Genomic DNA, 9,430 nt, shown 5'->3' with positions numbered 1-9,430 from the left:
GCCAGTTTTATCTTTTTATTCCACTCATCCTTCCTGAGAGGATTTAAGTAAATTGTTCCACAGTGAAGGTGAAAGTTGATTTACTGTTCATGGGGGCACATTCAGGTTATTTATCTTTCCTCTTCTGATTTTACTGCTCCCCAAATCTTCTTTGTGGGAAAGCTGTATTTTCTACATGGCACTGTGCTGTCATCTCTCCTCATCCTTAAAGCTCAGCAAACCCCACACAAGTGTTCCATGCCAATCATACACCACATCTACTCTATTTTTCCAAAGGTGTTACCACTGTTTACTTTACAAAATAATAATTAGGTTTTCAAAGGCTTGATTTGCTTTGGATATAATTTTCTTTGACTTGAATTAGATTGAAACAAAGATTTTCCCACAGAGTGGAGTTTAAAATGCACTTTTAACTCACCTGGCCATGGTTACTGGGAAAGAGGTTTCTGCTGGCACAGTGGGTTCATAACTACTTTAAATAGAATTTAAATAGTATTTTAAATAGAAACAGATGTATCAATTGTGTGATTTTTCTAAATTGTTTTATCTGTGCATTTAGAAGTACATGACAGCAGTTTGATGAGAAATTGAACTGCAGCACTTTTCATAAATATTTGAATTAGTCTGAACCAGTTAGAGCTTTGTTTCCATGAGACTAATCCCTGGTCATGCAGGCTCTGGATGCTGCTTCCCTATGAAACCCCCATTCATGGAACAGCCTTGGATAATTATCCTGTGGCTGATACCTGTGGTCTGCCCAGAAGTGATTCTTCTGAGGTGAGTTTTTGGTGTGACTCCTTCCCTACTTGAATGGGCATTAAAAGTGCTCTGGGTGCTTATTTTATGTTTGAGTAAGCTTGGAAAGAAGAATCTTGGGAATAGAAGGATGGATGTGTGCAGGATTGTGTCATGGCATAACAGTTCTCAGTTGGATATGATAAGTGACAGACCCAGCTCTTTATTTGTCAAAGATTTTTGGTTTTGCCTCAATAGCACGTTTGAAAACATACGTTTCTTCCCCAAAAAGTTGTCAGCCTTAAATACCAAGCATTCCTGCCCTGTGGAATAGGTGAAAACTGCATGAGGCTGAGACTTGCTTAATGTCACAGAAGAAATTTGCAGCTCCAGTGCCTTAACTCACCCTGCCTCTTACATAAATCTCATTCTCCCCTAAAGTCCTACCAGGCTTTGTAGTTTCATCCTTCCCAGGAAGAGTTTAATTATCCTCTGGTTTTGCTGCAGTGGCTGCAATGGTACAGAACTCCCAAATTTTTATCTGAGACGAAGTAAATTTTGCTAAAATTCACTTTTTCTCTTAAAAACCTTTCAAACTTTACAGGCAGCAGTTCCCAGGCCGATGATTTCCTCTTGGCAGGTCACATTTAGCACGAGCAGAGTCTGAGCGTTGTCGTTCAGCGACTGAGATCTCACCCCTTGGTGTTGCATTAATGTGCTTGTTTGGCCTAATGCAGCATCTCTAATTTATTTTACCACTGATGTTGAATGTTTTTGCAGGTTTCTTGTCTCCTTTCAGGCTCGTCACTGCAGAGGGACTGAGCTGATGTGATATTTTTGTCACTGCATATCAAAGCAGCGATGCCTCCTTATTGGAGGAATTCATTGTTCCCGACCCCAGCCCGGGGTGTGGAGCTCTTGGATGGTGTGAGCCCAGCACAGAGAATCTGCCTGCAGTTTTTACTGGCACCTATTTGCATGCAGGTGATTAATAAACATAAAAGAATTGCTCCCTGGTTGGATTCAGGTTGGAATGGAACATATGTTTTGCCCGAGGGCACAGCCCAGGATCTGAATCCCCCACGGAGGGGAAGATCCAAGGGGTTGCATCCAAAGCCAGTGGAGCAGCAACCTCGAGGAATGAATAAATACAGCCCTTGCTTCCAAACCAGGAACAAAAGAACTGGCCCATGATAAGATTGGACTCTAACAAAGCAGATTTTTTGAGGACTTTCCAAGAAATTACACTTTTTAAGCAAAGGTGTGATACTTTTGCTGTGTAACTTATTTTTTAAAGGTCTACAGTACTGATGTTTAAATTCAGAAACGAATTTTTTGACAGTGATATATAGAATCTGTTTGAAAAATCAGTATTTTATGTTACTAAAAGAGAAGAAAACTTCTTACCTGCTTCAAGCTTAACCCTAAAGCTTTTCAAAGTCTTATTTTGCCTGGAATCCAGGAGTCCCTGGGAAAGAATTCACCTTTCCTTTTGAAATGCATCTGAATTTATCGTGACAGACCTCTCTTTCATAAGAGATCTCTGAAAGAATTGAGCACTGCAAGAAAATACTGCTTTGTACTAATTTTTGTGGTTCATATTATAAAAAATGAATGCTACAAACCAGGGTCCCGTGGTCCTGGGGCACTGTGGTCACAGTGAGCTGCTCTGCCTCGCCTGGGCTGGTAATTCTGACCATATGTTTTGCTCCCAAGGCCTCAGGGCCCAAAGAGTTAACAAGGCCCTTTTTCTCGTGTTAGGTTTCCTGTTTAAGGATGGCCTTTTCCTGAGGAGCAGATCATCACCAGCTCATCTCTCCGGAGCTTGGAGTTTGCTCCAGGATCAGTTTACAGAGCCTTTGTGCCTTAGGCCATGGTAGGTTGGGAGTGCTTTGCTGAAGGAAGAATGTGAGTGTAGGTGCAGCACTCACGGGGCTTTTTCTTGCTGTTAATTACACCTTTCCCCGAAGAAAATCTGTGTTTTGGGGTAGACCTTCCTGTGAGCAGAAACTTTGACCCAGAGGAGCTCTCAGTGCCCATCTGCCAGGCAGAATTGTCCTCACAGGGGGTTGTGGCTCTGCCAGGACAGTTCTGCAGCCCAAGAGTGATTTGGTGACTCAAAGTCCTCTTGGGTGACGCAGCTTTTCCCCCCGTGGGATGGAGAGTGACACCAAACACTGACATCAGTTAAAATTGAAATGGCTGGAAGGCAGAGCTGTCTCCCTTCTTGCTGTGTTCATGTTTATGGGGAGTTACTGGGGGGGGGGGAACCTCCAGGCAGATTTACCTACATCTCCCTAAGATTCCTCCAAAAAATCCAAGCCCCTGTTCTGTTAAACAACCCCAGAGATGCTCCAGCCCCGGGCAGGTGAGTGGCCTTGGGCAGGGACTGGTTTTCTGTGCAAACCTGAGTGCTCTCAGCAGAAACTAGTGAGCCATTGTAGAGACTACCCAGCAAACCAGAAATAAAACGTGTTTGGAACAATCCTACAGAGTGTTCTTAGCAGCCTTTGAGTGTGACTGTTCCTGGGGATCAGTCGCTGGCAGAAGCTTTGCCACCAAGTGGAACTGTCACTTTTTGGAGTCAAGATGTGGGAGCAGAGGGGAGAGATCAGGTTGAACTCTCCCAAGGATGTGTTTTCCTTTGCTCTTGTCTCTAGTTTTGACAGTAAGTTCCTGCAAGAGGCATCAGCCCATGCCAGGGCTGACATTAGGAATTATGCTCATAGGATTTGGTTGAGTCCATTTTCCCATCTGAAGCAGGGACAGAATATTCCTTTTGTATGAAACAAGTTGCCATTTGAGGAAGGAAAACCTGACTTTGCTACCTGAGAAGCACTCCCTCTGTACTTAAGGAAAAATGAATTTATCCTACCTGTGTAAAGTTTATCCTTCCAGCCATTTTTAATTCTTTAAAGGTTTAACCTTACAGAGTTTCCATGTGTTGTTATCAGCCATCAACAGTAATTTAGTGCAGGAAATTTTCACTGATCAAACTAAACAGACATCAGTTGTATTAACAGATTAGAAAAAAAAAAGCAGCAAAATGGAAATGGTGGAATTAAAACACACAACTTGTCTGTTTTCCATGCCTTGACTGTATTGATTTGGATCTCTGTGTTCTTCTGGCTGGCTGAGGACAACGTAAAAAATAAGTTAGTTGTCTTGAAAATGCAAAGTGACAGTTTAAGTGTTTTGTTTCTGTGCTAATGTGCAATTAGGTCGTTATCCAATAAGCTGATTCATGTAAGTCTAACTCGAGACAGCTGTGGAAGGCAGAGAGAAAACCCTTTGCTGTTGGGGAACAGGGAGAGGGTGTCTGAGAGGATCTGTTTCAGAACTGGCAGGATGGTCTTTTTCCACGTGTTAAATAGTAAAGCTTAGCAAAATTTGTGAAAAATTAAATTCTGCTGATCAAGTCTATAAGGAAAAAAACTAAAATGTGGTTAGATCTGGATGCCAGCAAGTGTAGTATCATTTTTGATCTATAAATCAACTCTAAGGCAGCACTACAAGGTGGGGCCAACCTAATCACTGAATTCTCTGAAGTGATTTCTTGCCTGAGTGTGTTTTGATTTGGGTAAATTACCTTTGGCTTAGTAGATGTTTCCTTGATGTTGTCAAATATTTGTAGTGTTTGTGCCCAAACGTGAAAACAGTGGATCTCCCTGAGTTACTTTACAGTAGACAGAGGAAGCTCCATCATTTTTTCTGTCAGTATTTTTGGGATTATTGACAGTGTCCTGCTGCAGGACCACCAAAACCCCCTTGGGCTTCAGTGATGCTCCATCTCCTCTTGCTAAATGTTGCTCTGGGAATGCAGCAGTTGCCATTCCCTGCTCTTGGAGCTTTTGTTTATTGGGGAGCTCTTGTGTGTCTCCCCAGCTTGTGGATTCAGCAGAGGGCACTGATCTTGCACTCTGCCACCTCCTCCCAGACTGGTTTGGCCTCTTCCTTGGAGCTCATCTGGTGGTGACAGAGCTCGCTGTGATGGGGAGAGGATCAGTGCCTGCTCCAGCAGGGCCAGGTGGGATGTTCCAGGTTTGTTTCTTCCCTCAGAAGACACCCATTCGATTTTTCACAAGTGTTGGACAGTTTGTGCCATGAAACAGGTTAATCATCCATGTTTTCACGAGGGAAGATAGCCTGGGACTCACCAAAACAACCAAAAAGAGCAGCTGGAATCCATCCTGTCCCAGTTCATCACGCACTGACACGCAGGGAGGTGAAGTAAATCTTCCCTGTTTTTAGGATAATGCAATTCTGCCTTGTAAGGCTGCCCTGGACATTTGCTGCTGTGTCCTCCCAGGGAGGATGCTCACAGGGTTTTATCAGCAGCTGTGCTGGGGAGGAAAAAGTCCAGCACCACGTGATGCTGCTTTTAGAGAACTGACAGTGATTCCTCAGCAAAATTTGCTCAAGGAAAAAATCAGGAAAAGTCTGCAATGGCTGTTTTGGAATGTGGGATATTATAACACACTTGTTTGCTCCTTCCCAACAGGTCTGCAGTGTGTGAGGCTGGGGCTGAAGGGTGTCATTATGGGCCTGGGCTGAGCAGAAAATGCTGTGTAATTAAAATGTCCCCAGTTGGATTATATGGGAATCAGAAAGTTTCAAGTACATAACCAGACTCTGACACGGGAATTGGGAAAATATGTCAGCTCGTTTTGTGGTTGTTCTTTCTTTTTTTGAACAGCAGTTTCTTGGATCTTTAAAACGTCTGTTATTGGGCATGGCTGAGTTTGGGATAAAGGATTTCCAGGGTTTACTTATTCCTTATTTTCTCTGCTTTAAAGTGATAAGGTTCAAACCTGTTTCTTTCCCTCTTTTTTTTTTTTTCAGTTTTAAACTCACGTAGCTCTGAGCGAACACCTTCAAGACAAAACCAATCAAAACAGGGTTTTAATTTAATTTCTTACAGTGTTCTCTCAAAGCACAGGAGAAACCTGCCCAGAGCATCACACTGGGGCTTTGCTGGACATGTCTGATACTCCGAGGTGTGTGTTGATGGTGCTGGGATGAGCCAGGGGAAGGCTGGTTGTGTGAGCTCCGTCTCCTGGATTTGAGGTTAACCCCTGCTGATGTGTTTAGGAGCTGTGAAGCCACACAGTTTTGGTTTTGGTTTCCATGTTGGCTCCAAAATGTGCAGAGAACTGAAGCAAAAGGTTCTTTATGTTCCAAAGCTGTGAAAAACCCTACTAAGACAGGAATTAATAGAAAACATTTTGCCCTGAGCTGAGCTGAACAGAGCTATTTTTCCTCGCAGGATTTGCTGAATTACTCCTTGGCAGAGCAGGTTCAAAGGCACTGACAACTTTTTTTTTTTTTAAGAATACTTTAAAACAGGAACACTCCTTAATTTTTTTACCATTTTGTCTGAGTTTTCTACTTTAGCAGGTAAGACCTGGAGTGTAGATTCTCTGAGTGCTCTGTGTGCCAGATGTTCTGAAAGATGCTCTGTAGGGTTTCCCCACCTCTTTTGCCTTGCTCACTTTCCTGGGGAGAGCTGGACCTTCACACTTTGTCTGGGCCCCCCCTCTTTGCCCAGTGCACACGTGGCTGTGCCCTGATGAGGGGCTGCCTGTCCTTTTTGGGGCTGTGGATGTGCCTGTTCCCATTTTGGCCCTGGAGAGCTGTGCCAAACCCTGCCTTCCTCACAGAGAGAGCCTGAACAGGGCCAGGTCAGAGTTATCTGTGCTACAAGACTGGTGTGGTGATTACTGAGTGCTCCTGGAGGCTCCCTGTGATGACCAAATTAGCAGGAAACTCCAAAAGCCATAATATATAATATATAATGTGCTGCTGCCATATGACAGGGCTGGGGAGAGGAAATGAAATGAAAATGGGTCAGGAGTGGGAGGCCTGGGCTGAAGCAATTCCTTGTGGTGCCAGGGTCCATTTAAGAGGCAAAACAGCAGCACATTGCCAAGAGGGTGTAAGAAAGGCTGTTTTCATGGTCCAAACCGAGCAAACTGGCCTTTCCAGCAGCCTCCTCCTCCTCCTCAGTAGCACCTGCATCCCATGTGTCCTGCCTCCCTGCCTCCCTTTCTCCCTTTGCTTCCACATGGAACCAGCGGGCAGAGAAGTGGAACAGGGATTCTTAAAGGAGAGAACTTTTTATCATTGGAAATAAAATAATATTCTTCCTGATGGGAAATCCTTCTGGATTTCAGGGTGTCGTTTTAGCCTTTTCTCTGCTGGAAAATAACCAGCTGAGAAGCATCTGAAGGTGTCAGGATAAAGCCATGCAAAGGAGTCACCCAGAATGGCACTGCCATAATTTTTCCTGCCTTGGAAAGGTTCTGGGGTGGTGCAGCACCATGATCATGGGGACAAGGCTTGGGTGGATATTCAGTGTCTGGAATGATTATTGCTGTTTGTGGTGTCCTGTTGGAAATGGGGCGATGCTCAGGTGGCTGCAGTGGGAATTCTTCACCATGTAAAGGTGAGGCAGGAAGACCAAAATGGTACCCTCTGGCTCAGCATGGCCAGGTGCCAGGTGATGGCCAGGCTCAGAGCCTCTCTGCCAGCTCTGTTGGGATAATGAAGGCTCCACATGTTCCATGTGCAGCCTGGACAGGGAACACGAAGTCTAAACCAGTAATCTTGGGATCATTGTGTCACCCTCACAAATAAAATTTATTTTACTGCCTCGTTTGAAAACGTTTCCAGTTTTGGTGTTTTGATTCAGTTGCACTAACAGGAAAAACTTCCCCTGCTCACAGGCCATGTGGCTCCTTGGATTCTGCATGTAAAGCTGGGAATTTAATGGACTCTCCTGTAGGAAGGAATGCATTAACTACAGGTCAGCAAACTCTGCTTATTGGGTTGTTTCACACCAAGAGCTGTTATTACCCTGTTGCTTTTAAGGTGCCTGCTTAGAGGTAATTATTTAGTGTGTCCAAAGCCATGTGGAATTCCAGCACAGCCTCTGCTCACTGGCATTAATGATGCAGCACAGCCACAGCTCCTTGTTCCCCCCAGTTTGCCCTTGGGACAACTGACTCTCAGAGACTGAGGAGTTTTTGATAATGTTCCTTTTCTTTTTCACTTGTCAGGGCTTGGCATGTGGTTTCTCTGGATTTGTCACTCATTCAAAATTAATTCAAAAAAGATCTTTTTTTGTTTCAATTTCCCTTTAGGATTGAAATTCCAGCCTGTTCTATAACAGGCGTAGAAACCATGAGCCTGGATCTATTTTTACTCTTTGACACGATATTACGTGTTTTCCCACGATGAGATTTGTAATCAGTGTGGGAATTTATACCAGGGTTGAGCCCAGAATTGTGTAAAATTCCCTTTTTTCTGTTTGGATGGAAGGGCAGAGGACACATCAGGGAATGGCCTCGTTTGACAGTGAGCTGGGAGGGAACTCCAGTAGGGACAAGAATTGGCCTGGCACGACCCCTGACTCTTCTGGGGTGTCTCTGTGGGCCTGCAGGAATGAAGCGTGTCCAAAATTTTGGGAAGTCTCAGTGCTTTTAGAAAGTCGATCCTACGTGATGTGTCCATTGCTGGGCTTGAGCATCTGTGGTGGAATCAACAAGTGAACCCAGATCATCCAACTTCCTCCCACTCACAGGTCACTGGAGGCATCCTGGCCTGTCGGGCACCAGACTGTTCCTCATAAAACATTCCAGAGACTTGCAGGTACCCGAGGAGGAAAGCGAGGAGGGAGGTATTTTCCACCCCATGGATGTGGTGTGTAATTACTGGAGACGGATCCTGATTCTCTGTGTTGCTCATCGCTGCTGTGTCTAAGAATTCCTTGATATTCAAAGTGCCCCAACCAAGCCAGGTTTGCATAATGTGATTAAATTAGGAAATGATATTTCACGCCTGTATATTACAGTGTGCACACAAACACTTTCATCCTGTGTCGGGGCGTCGCTTGCTCGGCTCTGATACTGTGCTCCAGAGGATGTCTGCAAATGGAATTATTTCAGGATAGTTATCCTAAATAACCCCATGTAGGGAAACCTGTATTGTAGCACAAAAGCACCTTACTCCCCTTTATCATAATCCATTTAAATGTGGATTATGCTGATGCAGAACAGGGCGCTCCTACTTTGGAATAATTTTAAATAGGAATAGTTTTTTGTGCTTTTGGCTCACACCCTGAATTATCCAAACTGGCTTTGAAGTGTAAACAAGCCTCTGATGTGTCTGTAGTTTTTCCATTCTGCTCCCTGGCTCCTCCCTGTTCCTTGGCTCTTCCTTTGGGAAGGTCCAGAGCAAAACCAGACCTGCAGAGCCCGTCATTTAGGTCTTTGCTTTCACAAACCTCATACCAATCCAATTCCCAATTTAAATGCCTCCCTAAGCTTTGAAGGGAATATTTAAATGCAAGTTTCTGATGCTGAGCCGTCCCCACAAATTATATTAGGACATGAAATGTTTCCTTTCACACTTTTCTGAAAGGAAGGAGGTTTGTTTCAAACCTCCCGTGGGCCCTTTTGGGGCAGTTTGGGGTTTTCCTCTGTTACCATCAGCCTATTGTGCATCTCCAGAGAAACTCAACAGGTACCTCTCTGAGAAGGTCCAATATAGGGAGTGCTGCCCTGGCTCGGTCCCATTCCAGCTGTCCAGCCTCTGGCTGTGAGGAGCCATGGATGTGTAGGGAAGACTCCCTAAAATCACCCTCTTCCATTGTGTCAAAGGCCAGTTTTACACCTCCTTCCATGGAACATCACAG

Source organism: Manacus candei, unplaced genomic scaffold (assembly GCF_025592945.1).
Source record: "Manacus candei isolate 608988 ecotype Guabito, Panama unplaced genomic scaffold, ASM2559294v1 h1tg000204l, whole genome shotgun sequence".
Lineage (NCBI taxonomy): Eukaryota > Metazoa > Chordata > Aves > Passeriformes > Pipridae > Manacus > Manacus candei.
The sequence above is the reverse complement of the archived record's forward strand: the minus strand, read 5'-3'. Positions refer to the sequence as shown.